Source organism: Scyliorhinus torazame, chromosome 3 (assembly GCF_047496885.1).
Source record: "Scyliorhinus torazame isolate Kashiwa2021f chromosome 3, sScyTor2.1, whole genome shotgun sequence".
In the NCBI taxonomy this organism is placed as follows: domain Eukaryota; kingdom Metazoa; phylum Chordata; class Chondrichthyes; order Carcharhiniformes; family Scyliorhinidae; genus Scyliorhinus; species Scyliorhinus torazame.
Genome location: NC_092709.1, coordinates 228,995,791 through 229,016,066, shown reverse-complemented (window position 1 = coordinate 229,016,066; position 20,276 = coordinate 228,995,791). Strand labels below are relative to the sequence as shown.

At 49.3% G+C, this 20,276-nt stretch overlaps 2 long non-coding RNA genes across 2 annotated transcripts in view; one reads left to right on the top strand and one right to left on the bottom strand.

The window, feature by feature from the left end:
• The window catches only part of LOC140409580 (uncharacterized), a 77,571-nt gene extending 63,461 nt beyond the window's left edge, over nucleotides 1-14,110 (bottom strand). Inside the window, exon 1 of the long non-coding RNA XR_011940404.1 lies at nucleotides 13,754-14,110. This is a non-coding gene — a long non-coding RNA (uncharacterized lncRNA). The remainder of the gene's footprint in view (nucleotides 1-13,753) is intronic.
• Nucleotides 6,673-20,276, top strand: part of LOC140409581 (uncharacterized) — a 35,761-nt gene continuing 22,157 nt past the window's right edge. Inside the window, exons 1-2 of the long non-coding RNA XR_011940405.1 lie at nucleotides 6,673-6,726; nucleotides 14,656-14,720. This is a non-coding gene — a long non-coding RNA (uncharacterized lncRNA). The remainder of the gene's footprint in view (nucleotides 6,727-14,655; nucleotides 14,721-20,276) is intronic.

Here is a 20,276-nt window from a genome sequence, read left to right as displayed (position 1 = left end):
AATACACACCCCAAAGAATCCAACACTAAATAACCTGTATGATGTCCTTTTTACCATCCAAACGACTTAGCAAACCTTCAAACAGGAGCACATTAGATTTATATTTAATACTGAGACCTTTTTACAATTCTGAGTTCTCCAAATGATCCATAAATAGTCTTTGAATGGCTTAGATCAACAGCAGTGCAGCTCACAGACATTCCCAAGCTTTCTCAAACTGAAACTAAAAAAGCAGAAGTGGAGCTCAGCTCCACCCACACTCTGACATCACTCCAGTAAATGAGCAGCTCCATTTCTTAAAGGTACATTTCTTAAACCCCCATTTCTTAAAGGGTACTCTCACGTGACAATATGTTTATATGTTCCCGATAAGTACCTCTATGTTACCTTGCAATTGTAATTTTTCAAATATGAAGTCAATTCTGTTGTTTGTGACCAACATCCCACTAAAAAGGTGGTGTGGTAAGGCTGAATGTTTCGGCTTCTGATTCCTGTATATTTTCAGTGTGCGTCAGAAGTGCCAATAATTCATTTAAATTAATGTCTCCTTTAAAATATGGTCAGCAATGTGCACTAAAGGCGTGTGCAACACCCATTGAGCAATGGTGTTTCTGTGCTAGAAGTGAATTACATTTGACCTTGAAGCATTGACCTTGATGGAATTCATTTTTAAATAAATTTAGAGTACCCAATAATTTTTTCCAATTAAGGGACAATTTAGATTGGCCAATTCACGTACCCTGCACATATTTGAGTTGTGGGGGTGAGACACACATAGACATGGGGAGAATGTGCAAACTTCACACAGACAGTGACCCGGGGCCGGGATCGAACCCGGGACCTCGGCACTGTGAGGCAGCAGTGCTAACCACTGCGCCACCGTGCCGCCCGGCAATTCTTTTTACTTTTTCATTTTAAGTCTTTTATTTGAGCAAAATAAACAAAGCATGGTAAAATGTGCCTATACTGTATGTAAGACAACATATGAAGTAAGCAATCATTCAATACTAATGAATCCTATGACAGTGAAAGATAGATGGGATAGCCTATAGCTACCTTGCAGAAGTAAACTCTGTGTGTTATGATGATAAACACCCCAATGAGTGCCCAAGTGGGAATGAGCCAACATCTCCGGAACCCCAGGGTGAGAAAGCCCAGGGCCAGGCACTGTTTACTCAGTGTACTCGTTTGAGAGTAGTTGCTTTTGCACTAATCTGTTTCTCAGCATGAACCTGATACATGACCATTGTGGAGTCACAATGAGGAACACTGCCCACAACCCATTGTTCCCCGTTCATGTATCACTGAAGCGAAACTTCATTCTGTCACCTGCGGGGGTGCTCTTTACAACACAGCTGCTTCCAAGCTGCCTCTAACCAGCAGCTGTAAAGCACAGGAGACAAGGGGGTGACTGAGACACATCTTTCTAGCTTGCATTTCATATGCAGCAAATTGAGTTGGGTACCTGCTATTTAATTCATCTAAGTTTATTTGTGCTGCTTACGTCTAGCAAGAGGCATTGGCTCAGACTAGTCGGAAGGCTGAAATATAAGGTTACTAAGAGTTTATCCTTGTTCACAAATCTTGGAACGTTCAAGTTACCATATTGAGAATTCTTCTACTATTTACAGCTAGAGTCAGAATTCCCATAACCTATTCATTGTGTCAGGTATGCCTTACGTAGCAATTTAAGCTCACAATGCACATTATTAGCTTAGCAACAGGTATTGGCCTATTATGGCACTAACTTAGCAACAGGGAATGATTGTTAATGGCATCATTAATTTAGTAACTGTGCAGTCTTCATTATAGACTAGTATTAGACCAATTTCATATTTAATTTGCTTTTAACACTTTTTAATGCTTGTCTTGCAGATTTTCTAATAGTGTTGTCAAGAACATACATTATTAAATCTTCATTTCAAAATCTCCTAAATCTAAAAATCTGACCTATCAGTAGATATTTGCAAGGTAACTGAATGGCGAAGTGTAACGAACCAAACAAGTTGCCAGCAGCTCTTTCTTAACAACAACCTGCAACTTAGCTTTCTAATGCTTTTCATGTGTTGGAATGTGACTGTGCACTTTGTGGAAGGGGGATGTAGGGGTGTGGTGGTGGGGTTTTGGGGTTGCGTAATAGTCACCCAGGCAGAAAAAGGGAGGGTATTAGGAGAGACAAATGAAAGTGCAGACAAAGGGCTGGATTCTCTGTTGGCTAACGGCAAAATCGGGAAACATGATTGGCTGGAGAATAGGTTCCGATGCCAAAATTGCGACGGGTGCTGATTTGCCGGCAAATCTTCATCAGCTCGACAGCGGCATCAATGCGTTCCGGAACGCACGTACTGTAAACACTGTTTGCATATCATTAGCGGGCCTGACCGAGTATTCTCCGGGGCCTCTGCAATTCTCCGCCTCCGATGGCGTAGTTCACTTTTAAAAATCGTGAAACTGGCACTGTGGCTGATGAGGGATACAGAGGAGGTAGGACACAGAGAGGCAGCCGGACACTGGCTGGGCTGGCTGGGGTAGGTTTCCTGCCAGAGCCGGGGGGGAGAGGGAGGTAAGAGGAACAGGCCAAGTGGCCTGAGTGACCCCCCAAGTGACAGGAGCAGGGTCATGCACCGCGGCCTGCACCTTCTTGCTGTGCACTCCATTGACCACCCACCTTGGCCCGTGGTTCTGCAGAAAGAGACCGACCTTATGGGTGCCCCAACCGCCCCCCACCCCCGCACCCACCCTCCACCATACCACCCCCCCAACCCAGTCGCCACCCTCTGGCAGGGATCAGGTGGCCCATCCAGCACTACACTCACTGTAGGCCCTATGGGGGTGCTGGGCGGGGGCTGCAGAGCATACCATTGGCATTGGCAGTGCCAGCCTATGGTTCCCCTGGCAGCAGGGACAAACGCCAGGCCCAGAGGCTCCACGGTTTTGGGTAACGATGTGGCCAGGTGTGTGGAGATGGGGAGGGAACATACGTGGACAGAGCGCACAGTGCCACCCAGGGCCACGGTAAAGCCCGTTGGACCTGGTTGGGCACGGGCTACACACCATGCTAACATGTTGGTCTTTCACCCCTGTAAACAATGGTTATTGTAATTCAACAATGGTGGCCGTCCTGCTAGTCACCACAGCCCTGGGGGATGCCCTGCAGCTGTACGAGTGGGAGCTGCTCGAGGGGGAGGAAGCTGCAGCAGCGGAGCCCACCCCGAGGAACAGGAGGCAGCCGCCCAGGGTGGAGAACCAATTGCTCAACAGGCCGAGGGGGAGGAGGTGACAAGGAGGTGCTGCACGAGGCGGCGCGAACCGGCACCGCCTGTCATTCGGCGTTTTGCCGGACTGGTGATGCTGTTGAAGATTCCGTCTGAGCAGTTACACAGTGCGACATATCTGCCAGATCATGACGCACCTGGCACCGCAGGGGTATGGGGGAGGAAATCCGCTTCTAGCGCCCGTTAAAATTACAGTCGCCCTGAACCTTTATGCCACGAGGTCCTTCCAGGCGCCTAGTGGGTCCTGTCCGGGATCTCACAGATCTCGGTATACAGGTGCATCCGTGTCGTCACAGAGCCCCTATATGCCCTGGAGCTCAATACATGCACTTCAATGCGGACCGAGCCCACCAGGATGCCTGGACAGCGGGGTTCGTCGCAATTGCCGACATGCCTCGGTCCAGGGGGTGATCGGTGGGATGCATGTCGCCCTACGACCACCTGCAGATGACAGGCCACGCTATACAAACTGAAAGAGGTTCAACTCACTGAACATGCAACTGCTATGTGACCATCAGCTGCGCATCAAGCATGTCTGCGCCCAATACCCGGGCAGTGTGCATGCCGCCTTCAACTTGGCACACTGGACAATTCGTGACATGTTTGAGGTGCCCCCCTGGCTGGGGGGTTGTCTCCTGGGTGACAGGGGTTATCCACTGCGGTCGTTGCTGATAACGCCTATCCGGAATCCACAGACCGATGCGGAGAACCTCTGCAACGACGCCTATGCAGTAACCAGGTCAATGATCGAGTGGTGCTTCAGTCTCCTGAAGATGTGGTTCAGGTGCCTGGACCTCCAGTATGAAGCTGAGAGGGTTGCCTGCATCGTGGTGGTGGTCTGCAACATCGCGCGGCAGAGGGGCAATATCCTGGAGAAGGAGCATGAAAATCAGCCATCGTCCGGCGAGGAGGATGTGGTGGAGGGCAAGGGTGGGCAGGACATGGGGCCTAACCAGTCATGGGAGGCCGCACATTGTGTGCGCCAGGGCCAATGTGCACGGGACGCTCTGATTGCCTTCATTTCACCGACTGGGTGTGGGGGTGGGATGGGAGGACACTGGCATGGACACCGCATTCCACCCACGCACCCCCCCCTCACCTCCTGGCCACCCCCTCGCTTGCACCCCCTCTGTGATACATACCTGCAGCGCTAAGAGCTGGGGGCCCTGGGTTGGCAGTAACAGCGGGTCTGGTCCCAGGATTGAGGATGATGACAACCCGCTCTGTGATGAGCTCTGGTGCTCTACATCATTTGACAATGTCTGACCTCCTATGGTAGCACGTTCCAACCTCCACCTAGGTGACCCCTGCATGCGAGCTGGCCATTCCATCACACGGTCCCATCAGATCCCTGGGGTGACGGCAGTAGGGACGGTCGGTGGGAAGCGTGGGGAGCCCAGGCCTGCGCTCAGGCACTCCAAATGGCGGCAGTTGGCAGCCTCCTTCACAGGCCGGATACAAGGTCATTAGCCTCTCTTCCACTGTGTCCAAGAGGCACTATAGCACAATGGTTAGCACTGTTGCTTCACAGCGCCAGGGTCCCAGGTTTGATTCTCGACCTTGGTCACCGTCTGTGCAGAGTCTGCATGTTCTCCCTGTGTCTGCTTGGGTTTCCTCCAGCTGCTCCGGTTTCCTCCCACAATTCCCGAAAGGTGTGTTGTTAGGTGAATTGGACATTCTGAATTCTCTCTCAGTGATCCGAACAAGCACTCTGGCAGCGGGATCATGGTTCACGTCCCACGTCAACAGTCTGGGCACTGTATTCTCCAGTCCTCTGGGCTGGGAATCTCATAGGCAGGATTTATTACAGGAGGTTGACAAGCTGCAGCCGCAGGGGCTGGTTTAGCTCACTGGGCTAAATCGCTGGCTTTTAAAGCAGACCAAAGCAGGCCAGCAGCACGGTTCAATTCCCGTACCAGCCTCCCCGAACAGGTGCCGGAATGTGGCGACTAGGGGCGTTTCACAGTAACTTAATTGAAGCCTACTTGTGACAATAAGCGATTTTCATTTTTCATACACACTGCTCTCCCCAAACACACCATCCCAGCCAAAAAGATGGCAGCGAAACTGGCGAATCCGGCACCGTATCTCATTAGGATCGATTGTGTTCCACGTGGTGCCGGTGCTTGCCCCTTTGCAGTCGTGGAATCGGTCCAGGTGTGGCGCCGGTTTTGCTGTCATGAAAGTTCACAAATTCTGTGCTGGCGTCAACACTTAGCCTCAGAAATGGAGAATCCCGCCCAAAGAATATGGCACTTTGGAGATTTGTTCTCCAATGTTGAATTGGCAAAGTGCACAAGAGCAAGGAGAATTGAATGTTTTTGAAGGAATTTTAAAATGAAGACGAAGATTCAAAAGGTCAATGTACTAGGAAATGAACAGCCAATAGAAATCAAAAAGGGTAGAGCTGTTAGGAGTCCAAGAGTGAATGCAAGATAGCAGTTGCAGCATTCCACACCTGTGTAGATTCAAACTTGACAGCTCAGCTGGGAGATCAGTTTACAGGCTGTAATGAACAATCAAGCCAGAGGCAATGAAGGTATGGTTGGTTGAAAGTTCTGTGGCAAAAAGGTTGAGATGGTAACCAGGAATTGCTGGGGAGGTGAAAATTGTTGCATGTTCAGTAGGTTTTACAAAGAGATTAAGCCTTGTATGGTTGAACATTAAGTGGGCTGGATTCTCTGCCTTGCGGACTTCCAGATGAGGCGGAGAATCCCGTGTTAGTGAAGCAAACGGGATCAGTGCTGGGGCGCCAACCCGTTTCTGATGCTCTGGGCCCTCTCCCTGGCAGCGGGATCAAGGTTCACGTCCCACACCAACAGGCCGGGCACTGTATTCTCCAGTCCTCTGGGCTGGGAATCTCATGGGCAGGATTTACTACAGGTATTTCCCAACATGGCTCTGATGTGGTGGTGCTCGCAGTGGGCCTCAAGGGAGGTGCCCCCAAAATCCATCCGAGGGCCATCACCCCGCCCCTCCATAATGCAAGACCATAATATTTATAGAAACATTCAAAGAAAATAGAAGCAGGAGTCGGCCATTCGGCCCTTCGAGCCTGCTCTGCCTTTCAATATGAACATAAACAATCACTTCAAAGAGAGTTCAGTGCATTCCAATCACCCCCCCCCCCTCCCCCCCATCATGCTTGAATGATTTTGAAGTGCTCAGCTGGAAATTGACAGCACTTAACTGTCTTTGAAGTGGCTGATGTTTGTAAACATTGTGGCTGGAACACTTCAACGGTTAAGGAAAATGAATGAAGCAAGACTGACAACTGTGTGTGTGTGTGTGTGTGTGTGTGTGGAAGTTGTCAATCACAGCCCAGTAAGGGAAATGAACGAATGGCTTACAGCTCAAGGATCTAAGGGATTTAAGCACTGTTACTGATTTATCTTTCCAGGAATTGACATGTGCTGCAGCTAGTGTCTGAGCCAGCAGGTGTATTGACCAGGTGAGTGTTACAGCAGTAATGTTTTTCACAGCCTGTCTGGACTTCTCTCTAGCTTCCAGACAGGGGCGGGGGGGACAGATTCCTGACAGGTTTCTCTTTGCTGGGGGATCTGTGGGGATTCTCCTCATTTAGGGGGTCTCTTGGGGTGTCCCTTTATTTAGGTGATCTCGGTGGGTGGGGGGGGGGGGGGGACAGGTCGGGTACCTCGTACTTCAGGGAAGGGGATGCCTGGAAAATCCAAGGGTGGGGGCTGAATTGCAATGCGGGAGCTGAATTGTGATGCGGGGGAGGGGGGGGGGCAGCCATGGGACCCCGCTATTGGGCTGCCTGCTCAGAATTTGCAAGGGATAGTGAATCGCTTCCTGACCTGCACTTAAATCAACTGGAAATCACCTCTGGCAGGAGAACATCGTCTCCCAAATGGAGAATCTCGCCCAGTGTTTTTTAATAACATATACCTATGTACACATACAGGGTACAGCCCAAGCTATGAGCTATCTCCGTACTTGCTTCCACACAGGTCTCTGTCCAGTCCACATCCTTCTCTAGTCTCAGGTCACGTGACTCTTTACATCATACTGTGGGCGGTGCTGTTTCCCAGCCCCACATTAACCCTTGCTATGCCAGATACCCTTATGCTATAAAAATAGACATTGAATGGTGTGATAGATGCAGGGTTTTGAGCTTGACCAAGGATTAATCAGGGCACCAAAGTTTTGTACCATTACACTAAGCCAGCCTGGGCAGTCTCAGGAAGGGTAATTGAAACAATGCCTTCAGTGTACACTGCCTGGAAGGAACTGAAGAGATAGCCACAGTCTTGCAGATAATTAAAAAACGAAAATAAAAATAGCACATATAGGGGCGGCACGGTGGCCCAGTGGTTAGCACTGCTGCCAACAACGCTGAGGACCCGGGTTCGAATCCCGGCCCTGGGTCACTGTCCGTGCGGAGTTTGCACATTTACCCCGTGTCTGCGTGGGTTTCGCCCCCACAACCCAAAGATGTGCAGGTCGGTGGATTGGCCACGCTAAATTGCCCCTTAATTGGAAAAAAAATAATTGGGTACTCTAAATTTTAAAAAAAAGCAAATCCAAGAAACCAGGGACCCACACTTGAAATGACAGCCTGTTGGTGCCTGGCCCACTGAATGTGTACAGCACTCTTGTTTCAACCTTGCCGATTTTGAGCTAATCACATCAACAACACAATAAATTACACTAAATGATAAACTTAATGGCCCAGATCTTTCAATACCCGGATCATGTATCCTAAGAAAGTCTGTGGGAATTTCCTGAGAAGTTTGAACCAAATCCCTGGCTCCCCAGCACCCTGCAGAAAAGTGTCCAACTCAGAGTTAGAGTTAAGACAGTTCCAGCTTACTTAAGCGTATAGTTACCCAGGAATAGTTGGACAGAAAAATCCTGGTGTAACTCCTGGGTAACTATACAGCTGACCCCCCAGTCACTCACACTGCCTCTCCGATATCCCCCTCAAACCCCCACAACTTCTAGTCCCCACCAACCGGCTACCCTGTCGATCAGACCTGACATGCTCCCACTATCTGATCACCCCGCCATTCCTCTCCCCCGACAGCTGAACCGACACCACCCTATACCCCATCCACCTCATCCACCTGCCACCTTACCTCCCTACATACATTCCACCCGGCACCTCAGTCAACTGCCCCCTACCCACCTCCCACACTGCCCCCCAGCCACCCAAACATCTCACCTACTTGCTACCCTTCCACCTTACCCGACCACCTATCACCCTACCACCTCACCCACCCACCAATCTACCCACTTGCCACTCTGCTACCCTACTCACCTGCCACCTTTACACCTCATCACGCTACCACCCTACTGACCTGCTACCATGGCACCTCACCCACCCATTGACCTACCCATCTGCTAGTATACCGACCTACTATCCTACTACTTTTGGATTTCGGCGGCAGCGGTGCGCAGGGGCCTTCTTGGGGGTGAGTAGTTAGTTTAAAAGCACTTACCTTTACAGGAGCAGCCCTTTGGATTTCGGCGGCAGCGGTGCGCAGGGGCCTTCTTGGAGGTGAGTAGTTAGTTTAAAAGCACTTACCTTTACAGGAGCAGCCCTTTGGATTTCGGCGGCAGCGGTGCGCAGGGGCCTTCTGGGAGGTGAGTAGTTAGTTTAAAAGCACTTACCTTTACAGGAGCAGCCCTTTGGATTTCGGCGGGAACCGGAAGTTCGACCTCTGGCAAGTCCCCCCCCAACCAATAAATTCTGGTGGAGAGGAAACCCGAGACACTACACGTGTAGTGTCTCCCACCCGCCCTCCTCCTCTAACCTAATAATAAGACCCATTGGTGTAAGGTAAGTGCCATATTATATTATTAGCATTGTGCAGGTCAAGGATTGGAGGTGGAGGAGCAGTCTCTGTCAGCGAGAGAACCTGAGAACATCTCAGAAGGTAAGCAAGTGATTTTTACTTTTATACCTGTTTTTCAAATTGTGTGTGTCGGGGGGAAACTGAAGTGACATCACAGAAAAGCTGTGACCTGAGTGGCTGGTTGGGATTCTAACCTAAATTTTTTTGAGTATTTGGGAACTAATTAAACATAATAACTTAATTATAATTTAGAGGATATCTAAGCCAGAGATCGGAGAATATTATAGTTAGCTATCGCATTTCTATTAGAAATCTAGTGCTAGGACAAAGATAGTTGACAGTAACTTTGAAATTTTAAAAAAGTATTTATAAAAAAAAAAAAAGACAAATTTTAATTTTAATTAATTGACGCAATGTCAGTTAGAGGGGTGCTGTGCTCTGACTGTGAGATGTGGCAGGTCCGGGAGGCTTCCAGCGTCCCGGATGGCTTCATCTGCAGAAAGTGCACCCAACTGCAGCTCCTCACAGACCGCATGGTTCGGTTGGAGCAGCAATTGGATGCACTTAGGAGCATGCAGGTGGCGGAAAGCGTCATAGATCGCAGTTATATAAATGTGGTCACACCCAAGGTGCAGGCAGAGAAATGGGTGACCACCAGAAAGGGCAGGCAGTCAGTGCAGGAATCCCCTGTGGTTGTCCCCCTCTCGAACAGATATACCCCTTTGGATACTGTCGGGGGGGATAGCCTATCAGGGGAAAACAGCAGCAGCCAGAGCAGTGGCACCACGGCTGGCTCTGATGTTCAGAAGGGAGGGTCAAAGCGCAGAAGAGTAATAGTTATAGGGGACTCTATAGTCAGGGGCACAGATAGGCGCTTCTGTGGACGTGAAAGAGACTCCAGGATGGTATGTTGCCTCCCTGGTGCCAGGGTCCAGGATGTCTCCGAACGGGTAGAGGGAATCCTGAAGGGGGAGGGCAAACAGGCAGAGGTCGTTGTACATATTGGTACTAACGACATAGGCAGGAAGGGGCATGAGGTCCTGCAGCAGGAGTTCAGGGAGCTAGGCAGAAAGTTAAAAGACAGGACCTCGAGGGTTGTAATCTCGGGATTACTCCCTGTGCCACGTGCCAGTGAGGCTAGAAATAGGAAGATAGAGCAGACAAACACGTGGCTAAACAGCTGGTGTAGGAGGGAGGGTTTCTGTTATCTGGACCACTGGGAGCTCTTCCGGGGCAGGTGTGACCTGTATAAGATGGACGGGTTGCATCTAAACCGGAGAGGCATAAATATCCTGGCCGCGAGGTTTGCTAGTGTCACACGGGAGGGTTTAAACTAGTATGGCAGGGGGGTGGGCACGGGAGCAATAGGTCAGAAGGTGAGAGCATTGAGGGAGAACTAGGGAATAGGGACAGTGTGGCTCTGAGGCAGCGCAGACGGGGAGAAGTTGCTGAACACAGCGGGTCTGGTGGCCTGAAGTGCATATGTTTTAATGCAAGGAGCATTACGGGTAAGGCAGATGAACTTAGAGCTTGGATTACTACTTGGAACTATGATGTTGTTGCCATTACAGAGACCTGGTTGAGGGAAGGGCAGGATTGGCAGCTAAACGTTCCAGGATTTAGATGTTTCAGGCGGGATAGAGGGGGATGTAAAAGGGGAGGCGGAGTTGCGCTACTTGTTCAGGAGAGTATCACAGCTATACAGCGAGAGGACACCTCAGAGGGCAGTGAGGCTATATGGGTAGAGATCAGGAATAAGAAGGGTGCAGTCACAATGTTGGGGGTATACTACAGGCCTCCCAACAGCCAGCGGGAGATAGAGGAGCAGATAGGTAGACAGATTTTGGAAAAGAGTAAAAACAACAGGGTTGTGGTGATGGGAGACTTCAACTTCCCCAATATTGACTGGGACTCACTTAGTGCCAGGGGCTTAGACGGGGCAGAGTTTGTAAGGAGCATCCAGGAGGGCTTCTTAAAACAATATGTAAACAGTCCAACTAGGGAAGGGGCGGTACTGGACCTGGTATTGGGGAATGAGCCCGGCCAGGTGGTAGATGTTTCAGTAGGGGAGCATTTCGGTAACAGTGACCACAATTCAGTAAGTTTTAAAGTACTGGTGGACAAGGATAAGAGTGGTCCGAGGATGAATGTGCTAAATTGGGGGAAGGCTAATTATAACAATATTAGGCGGGAACTGAAGAACATAGATTGGGGGCGGATGTTTGAGGGCAAATCAACATCTGACATGTGGGAGGCTTTCAAGTGTCAGTTGAAAGGAATACAGGACAGGCATGTTCCTGTGAGGAAGAAAGATAAATACGGCAATTTTCGGGAACCTTGGATGACGAGTGATATTGTAGGCCTCGTCAAAAAGAAAAAGGAGGCATTTGTCAGGGCTAAAAGGCTGGGAACAGACGAAGCCTGTGTGGCATATAAGGAAAGTAGGAAGGAACTTAAGCAAGGAGTCAGGAGGGCTAGAAGGGGTCATGAAAAGTCATTGGCAAATAGGGTTAAGGAAAATCCCAAGGCTTTTTACACTTACATAAAAAGCAAGAGGGTAGCCAGGGAAAGGGTTGGCCCACTGAAGGATAGGCAAGGGAATCTATGTGTGGAGCCAGAGGAAATGGGCGAGGTACTAAATGAATACTTTGCATCAGTATTCACCAAAGAGAAGGAATTGGTAGATGTTGAGTCTGGAGAAGGGGGTGTAGATAGCCTGGGTCACATTGTGATCCAAAAAGACGAGGTGTTGGGTGTCTTAAAAAATATTAAGGTAGATAAGTCCCCAGGGCCGGATGGGATCTACCCCAGAATACTGAAGGAGGCTGGAGAGGAAATTGCTGAGGCCTTGACAGAAATCTTTGGATCCTCGCTGTCTTCAGGGGATGTCCCGGAGGACTGGAGAATAGCCAATGTTGTTCCTCTGTTTAAGAAGGGTGGCAGGGATAATCCCGGGAACTACAGGCCGGTGAGCCTTACTTCAGTGGTAGGGAAATTACTGGAGAGAATTCTTCGAGACAGGATCTACTCCCATTTGGAAGCAAATGGACGTATTAGTGAGAGGCAGCACGGTTTTGTGAAGGGGAGGTCGTGTCTCACTAACTTGATAGAGTTTTTCGAGGAGGTCACTAAGATGATCGATGCAGGTAGGGCAGTAGATGTTGTCTATATGGACTTCAGTAAGGCCTTTGACAAGGTCCCTCATGGTAGACTAGTACAAAAGGTGAAGTCACACGGGATCAGGGGTGAACTGGCAAGGTGGATACAGAACTGGCTAGGCCATAGAAGGCAGAGGGTAGCAATGGAGGGATGCTTTTCTAATTGGAGGGCTGTGACCAGTGGTGTTCCACAGGGATCAGTGCTGGGACCTTTGCTCTTTGTAGTATATATAAATGATTTGGAGGAAAATGTAACTGGTCTGATTAGTAAGTTTGCAGACGACACAAAGGTTGGTGGAATTGCGGATAGCGATGAGGACTGTCTGAGGATACAGCAGGATTTAGATTGTCTGGAGACTTGGGCGGAGAGATGGCAGATGGAGTTTAACCTGGACAAATGTGAGGTAATGCATTTTGGAAGGGCTAATGCAGGTAGGGAATATACAGTGAATGGTAGAACCCTCAAGAGTATTGAAAGTCAAAGAGATCTAGGAGTACAGGTCCACAGATCACTGAAAGGGGCTACACAGGTGGAGAAGGTAGTCAAGAAGGCATACGGCATGCTTGCCTTCATTGGCCGGGGCATTGAGTATAAGAATTGGCAAGTCATGTTGCAGCTGTATAGAACCTTAGTTAGGCCACACTTGGAGTATAGTGTTCAATTCTGGTCGCCACACTACCAGAAGGATGTGGAGGCTTTAGAGAGGGTGCAGAAGAGATTTACCAGAATGTTGCCTGGTATGGAGGGCATAAGCTATGAGGAGCGATTGAATAAACTCGGTTTGTTCTCACTGGAACGAAGGAGGTTGAGGGGCGACCTGATAGAGGTATACAAAATTATGAGGGGCATAGACAGAGTGGATAGTCAGAGGCTTTTCCCCAGGGTAGAGGGGTCAATTACTAGGGGGCATAGGTTTAAGGTGAGAGGGGCAAAGTTTAGAGTAGATGTACGAGGCAAGTTTTTTACGCAGAGGGTAGTGGGTGCCTGGAACTCACTACCGGAGGAGGTAGTGGAGGCAGGGACGATAGGGACATTTAAGGGGCATCTTGACAAATATATGAATAGGATGGGAATAGAAGGATACGGACCCAGGAAGTGTAGAAGATTGTAGTTTAGTCGGGCAGTATGGTCGGCACGGGCTTGGAGGGCCGAAGGGCCTGTTCCTGTGCTGTACATTTCTTTGTTCTTTGTTCTTTGTACCTCACCCACCTGTCACCCTACCGCATCTGCCAACCTGCTACCTTACTCACCTGCTACCTTTACACCTCACCCACCTCTCACCCTACCCACCTGCCACCCTTACACCTCACCCACCTCTCAGCCTACCCACCTCCCACCCTTCCACCCTACTGACCTGCTACTGTGTCACCTCACCCATCTACCACATTACCCACCAGCCGCCTTGCCACCCAGCCACCTTACCCAATTTCACACTCACCCATTCACTCATACAATCATTCACTAGCACATTGAAAAGCTTGGGGACCTTTAAACACTTACCAGAATATGGCAGCTGGTGCCATTCAAAATGGGCTTGGCTTCTGCGTTCATTCTCTTCACAGTTCTCTTCGTGGAATCTTGTGCTGAAGGAATTCCTCAGCGTCAGGGATTGGAATTTTGACCAGAAAAATCATATCCGAGTAAGTGGGGAGTTTTCTGCCTGATCAGCGTCAGGCAAAGCAGTTCGGGCACTGATCGGAAGATCTGGGCCAGAACGTACGTCGATTATCAACAGTACTTCAGGATTTCAGTTCAGATTCCATTATCAACAGTAAAGCGTGTGCTGGCGCTCCTGGTTGGATTAGCATCATGGAGCTGAGAGCTCCTGTCAGCTGTGAAGCAACACCATCATGTGAAGCTTATTTTTCAAGCAGGGTATAGCAGCTGAAGCTGAACCAGGAAGAAAGATTACAGCTCCACTTCCACCAGACAATTCATATCCTCAGGATATCCTCCAAAAATATTTGAGGGAAGGAAAGAAAGGAAGAATGGTGAGGTTGAGAATGTTATATTTTGTTGCTCAGATGGTGATTGTGATAACAGAGTTCGTCCACAAACATTGATAAAAAGTCTGGAAAAGCTAGCACTCCAGCCATAAGGGAAGTCAACACCATGTTGACACAGATGTGCGTGTGATGGTGTAGCCTATTGGTATTGTACACCCCCTGTGCTTTTGCAGACCCGCGAGCCACATGGATTCGATCAGCTGAATTGTTGAATCCACACTGATGTCCCTGGAACTGGATTTCTGTTGAAAAAAAATCCTGGCACACACACATTTATCTGTATAAAATGTATTTATGGGAATTAATATGGCAATTATAGCTGCAGAAGAACAGCTGTCAGGATTACTATTTTGGTTGCTTGTCATGAGAGGCTAATTCCCTGCTCTAATGTTACAGGCAGCACCTGAATCCAGAAAAAAAAGGCCTGATAATATATTCAATCAGTAAAACAGATGTAACAGGTGAGTCTCCAGTCCCCATTAAACTCGAATTACACCAGACTGCGAACAGTAACTTAGTACTTAATTACAATAGTATTTACATCAGCTCGTCAGATTGAGCTATAGTGCTCAGAAGTATTTAGCAATAAAATGTGACAAACACTAGGGGCTAGGTTTCCCCATCCCAAAGTGGGATGGAATGGAGGTGGAGCAAAGAACAAAATGGTCTCCATTTCCAGCGTGGCTATTTCCAGCAGCATGTGAATATTATACAGCCAATTAAAGCCATTAAGGTCTCAATAAAAGGTCCAATTTTCTATGCAAAGAAACTGTGCAGTAGGCAGCTAGGATTGGGGGCAGTCAGAAGTTAGACCCAAGGGGGCAAACAGGAATACAAACAGAACCCAGTCAGAAGACAGGGAAACATTTGAAGTTCTGGGCAGTTTTCAACTGGCTAAAAAGGGTTCACTGAACGGACTGAGAAGTTGCAGGGGCTCATCAAGGGAGAAGAGAAGAGGCAGGGGTGAGCATCACCAATAGTGACCTCACTATAGGAAGGATGTGGAAGCATTGGAAAGGGTGCAAAGGAGATTTACCAGGATGCTGCCTGGATTGGAGGGTAGATCTTATGAGGAAAGGTTGAGGGGTGAACTCCTTGTCACCCTCGGTCTGGGTACCAACTTAACATCAACTGGGCATTGGGTCATTGAATCAGGCTTCTTGAACATCACCTGATCAAGAATAAGAGTGCCCCTGGAAATGGTGCTGCCCTCGATGTTGTGCCGAGCTTTGTCCAAAACCAAGATCAAGCTATCCCACTCCCTGTCATTCTGGTGTGCTCCATGTGCCGGATCAATTAACCGCTTGAAAGTTCCTAAAGACTCCACTATCACAGCAGGCAGTCCATTCCACACCCTAACCACTCTCTGAGTAAAGAACCTACCTCGGACATCCCTCCTGGATCTCCCACCCCGAACCTTATAGTTATGCCCCCTTGTAACAGCCACATCCACCCGAGGAAATAGTCTCTGAACGTCCACTCTATCTATCTCCCTCATCATCTTATAAACCTCTATTAAGTCGCCTCTCATCCTCCTTCGCTCCAATGAAAAAAGCCCTAGCTCCCTCAACCTTTCCTCATAAGACCTATCCTCCAATCCAGGCAGCATCCTGGTAAATCTCCTTTGCAACCTTTCCAATGCTTCCACATCCTTCCTATAATGAGGTCACTATTGGTGATGCCAGGTCCCCATAAGGACAGCTTCCTCTGCAGGAATGTTGGCAGAGCAATCCCAGGTGAGGCCCCAACAGGTCCCTCCAAGATTAAGACAGGTATCTTGAGCTGCGAAGCCAGAGATGTGAGCAGGTGCCTAAACCTCCTCCCAGGCAACAAGGAGAGCACTACATGCAGTAGTGTCCAAGGGCATTTTTCACCAGAAAACCAGAACTGCACACAATACTCCAAATATGGTCTCACCAGGGTCCTGTACAGTTGCAGCATAACCCCACGGCTCTTAAACTCAAGTCCCCTGTTAATAAACGCTAACACACTATAGGCCTTCTTCACGGCTCTAGGAGGCTGCAGCAGAGGGGTGAAGGCCACGCAGGAGAAGGAGGTAATAGCTGGAGCACAGAATTTACTGGAACAGGCAACGCTACCTGGACATGCTGAAGGTGACCTCCACTCTTGAGGCAGATGGTCGCAGGCATCATTCATTGAAGAGCTCACACCTCACTCCACTCATAGTTAGGCAGTCAAGGTAACTGTGGCCTTGAAGTTCTCTGACTGTGGACCATTTCCAGATTCAATTGCGGATCACTGCTGCATTTCACAATCGGCTGCACACAACTACATCACTGATGCGCTCTTTGCTAAGGCTGGAGACCACATCACATTTCCACCAAGGGGGCCTCCCAGACTCAGAGGACATTTGGATTTTCTACAGTCACTCAGTTCCCAAAAGTCCAGGGCATAATTTCTTGCACTCATGAGCTCGTCAGAATGCCCAGTGAGAGGCCAGAGAGGTTCATCAACAGGAAGGCCTACCACTCCATGAAGATAATGCTGGTCTACAACCAATATAAAAACATGGCAGTGTGTGCTTTCCTGGAAGCTGCCATGACACATTCATTCTTTGCCAGATCAGCCTTCCACTGCTCTTCCAACCCACTCCCTCAGGATTGATTCGAAAGGATGGCTCCCCTCCGAGGTGATGGCTCCCCAATACTTACGAGTGTTTCAAAAAGAGCCCCAAAGGCATCATGCTGACAGCTCATCGGAACCTTCATCGATCAGTTCATCAGGCTGCTCATGATGCGCTTTCACTGTCTGGACCACTCAGATGGTGCCCTGCAATACATAACGGCCAGAGTTTCTCAGGTGATCACAGTCTGCTTTATGCTTCACATCATGGTCCAGCAAAGGGGAGTGGCCTTTCAAGAGGTGAAGACCGTGGGATTGATGTCATCGAAGGAGGAGGAGCAGGACGTGGGAGAAGATTGGGCAGGGGATGTGGAGGGGGAGCCTTCTGCTGCATGATGTGGTTTGAATGACCCTGGAAGTGCCAGGCCGGGGGTGTCACAATGAGGTCTGTCCAGAAAGCGAGGCACATTATTATCAGCAGATGAACTCTGAGGCCTGCGGGACTAACCACGTGGCTGTGAATGCAGCAAGCATACATTGGCACGGGAAAGACAAACCCTGTCCAGTCGATGCAAGCTTACCATTACAGAGAGATGGACTACTGCCTGCTTTCTCCAATGTCACCGGTGAAAAATGCCCTTGGACACTCCTGCATGTAGTGCTCTCCTTGTTACCTGGGAGGAGGTTGAGTGTGGTAGTATGTATTAGGGGTCATGTGGGACTGGAAGCCCTAATGTCATTGGCTGACAGATCCCGGGTCCTGGTTGGCCGTTGACCTCTAGCTCCGCCCTGAAGGCGGAGTATAAGAAGCCGGAGTCCTCCCCCGCAGGCCATTCTACTATCGAGCTGCGGGGGAACAGACACGCTTAATAAAGCCTCATCGACTTCACTCTATTCGTCTCACGGAGTCTTTGTGCGCTACATTGAGCAACCTGCTCACATCTCTGGCTTCGCAGCTCAAGATACCTGTCTTCATCTTGGAGGGACCTTTTGGGGCCTCACCTGGGACTGCTCTGCCAACATCCCTGCAGAGGAAGCTGTCCTTACGGGGACCTGGCATCACCAATAGTGCCTCTGTCAGAGGGACTGAGAAAGACGGGGGCGATGATTGTGGTAAACCACTGTGTTCTGATATTAGAGGTTGTACGGTAGAACCTGCATTACAGGTTCACCTGTGGCCCCTGCATGCTAGCTCCGCCCAGGAGGCGGGTTATAAATATGCGTGGCCTCCAGCTCGCAGCCATTTCGCCAGCTGCTGTGGGAGGCCACACATCTGATAGTAATAAAGCCTCAGTTTGGATTCAACTTCGTCTCCAGTCAAATTGATCGTGCCTCAATTTATTAGTATCAGATTCAGAAGATGGACCTCCGGATTAAACCAGATCGCCTGCAGCTGGATCCACACTCAAGCGACGCCAGAAAGGACTTTCAGCACTGGCTAGCTTGTTTTGAAGCGTATATCAACGCGGCGCCAACCCCTGTTCCAGAGGCTCAGAAGATCCAAATATTGTACTCCAGACTCAACTCTAAAATCTTCCTGCTGATCCAGGATGCGCCCAATTACGCTGATGCCATGACTCGACTCAAAGAAAATTATGAACAGAAGACGAACATGCTCTTCGCCAGACATGCGCTCGCAACGTGTACTCAACAACCTGGTGAGTCAATCGAGCACTCCCGGAGGGCCCTGATCCCAGTAGTTCGGGACTGTGACTGCCAGGATGTTACAACTAAGGAGCACTCAGATCTCCTTATGCGGGACGCTTTTATAACTGGGATTGGTTCTGATGTTATCAGGCAGCAGCTCCTAGAAGGCGACCTCGCAGAGACTAAAACACTAGCGCTCTCCATGACGGTCGCCCTGCGCAATGTCCAGTCCTACGCCCCCAATCGCGCGGCCCACTCCTCCTACGCTTCATGGGCCCCACATGCAGCCGCCCCAGCGGGGGCGCTACCCACCCAATATGCCTGCGCTATGCGGCAGCCAGTGATCTCCGGGGGGGGGGTTCCAATACTATTTTTGCAGCAAGCAAAAACACCCCCGCGCTCCCTACTTTAAGCTGGATCTCAGCCTGCATACTTGCAGTTGAAGCTAAATGAGGAGTCTGTTCGCCATGATCAATACACATAAGGACGTAACTCAATACACGAGGCTACCTTTTGACATTTCCTCGGCCTGTGCTATTTTCCAGTGTACAATGGAAAATCTCCTTCAGGGTATCACAAAATATACCTCGACGATGTTTTAGTTATTGGAGTCACACATGAAGGGCACATGTCAAGCTTGGGGGAGGCATTCACGAGGCTCAGAAGTGCCAGAACCCAGGAATGTAGCCAGCCTACGAAAGTCACATACTTGGGTTTCCGAGTGGATGTCACAGGTCTAAACCCATACGAAGAAAAAGCCAAAGCCATATGAGAGGTGCCAGAACCTAGGAATATAGCCAAGCTGAAATGTTTCCTGAGAATGGTGAACTACTATGGCAGATTCATTCCATACCTGGCCATGACGTTGGCACCATTCATCAGATACGAAGGAAATAACAACGTTCACAATGGAAGGAGCAGCAAAAGGAAGCTTTTTGTTGAGTAAATTAAGCGCTGCAATCTTTGAACTTCTTAGTTAATTTCAAATCTGGGAAGCCAATTTTTCCCACATGTGACGCCTTTCATTCTAACCCGTAAGATGGAGGACAGATCAGAATGATAAATTGCCTTTGTCTTGAGAACCCTATCAGACGCGGAGCAAAATTACCATCGAAAAGAAGGGACTGGCTGTCACCCATGGTGATTAGAGGTTTCACCAATATGTCTATGGTTGGCGATTCACCATAACTGACCAAAAGCCTCTATTGGGTCTTTTGAGAGGGAGCAAGGCAGTCCCCTTAATTGCCTCCGCCAGGGTGCAGCATTAAGCGTAGCTGGTAGCGACCTACAATTATACTTTCCAAAACAGGCCTGACACCCAAATCTCTAATGCGGATGCACTGAGTCGACTCCCTTTATCAAAACAGGTGGTGCCACCGCCAGTCCCCTGAGAAATCCTCTTGGCGCTGAACTTCTTAGACACCTTGCTGGTGTCATCCAGGCATATACAAAATTGAACCGAGTGAGATCTGGTATAATCCAAGGTGAAACAAATAATACAAATAGTTTGGCACCATGAGAGGTGCGAACAGTTGAGGCCTTACTTAACCCGTAGGGATGACCGAACCTGCGAGGATAGAATAATTCTTTGAGGCTCTCGAGTTATCATTCCATCCACAAAGAACATCCTCAAAGAACTCTAAGAAATTTGTCAAACATGGAACGGGATTCTCCAATCCCGCGGCTGTGTCCACAACGTCGTAAACGCCGTCGCGTTTTACGACGGCGTGAACGGGCCGCTCCCACGTCTAATTCTGGCCCCTACAGGGGGCCAGCACAGCACTGGA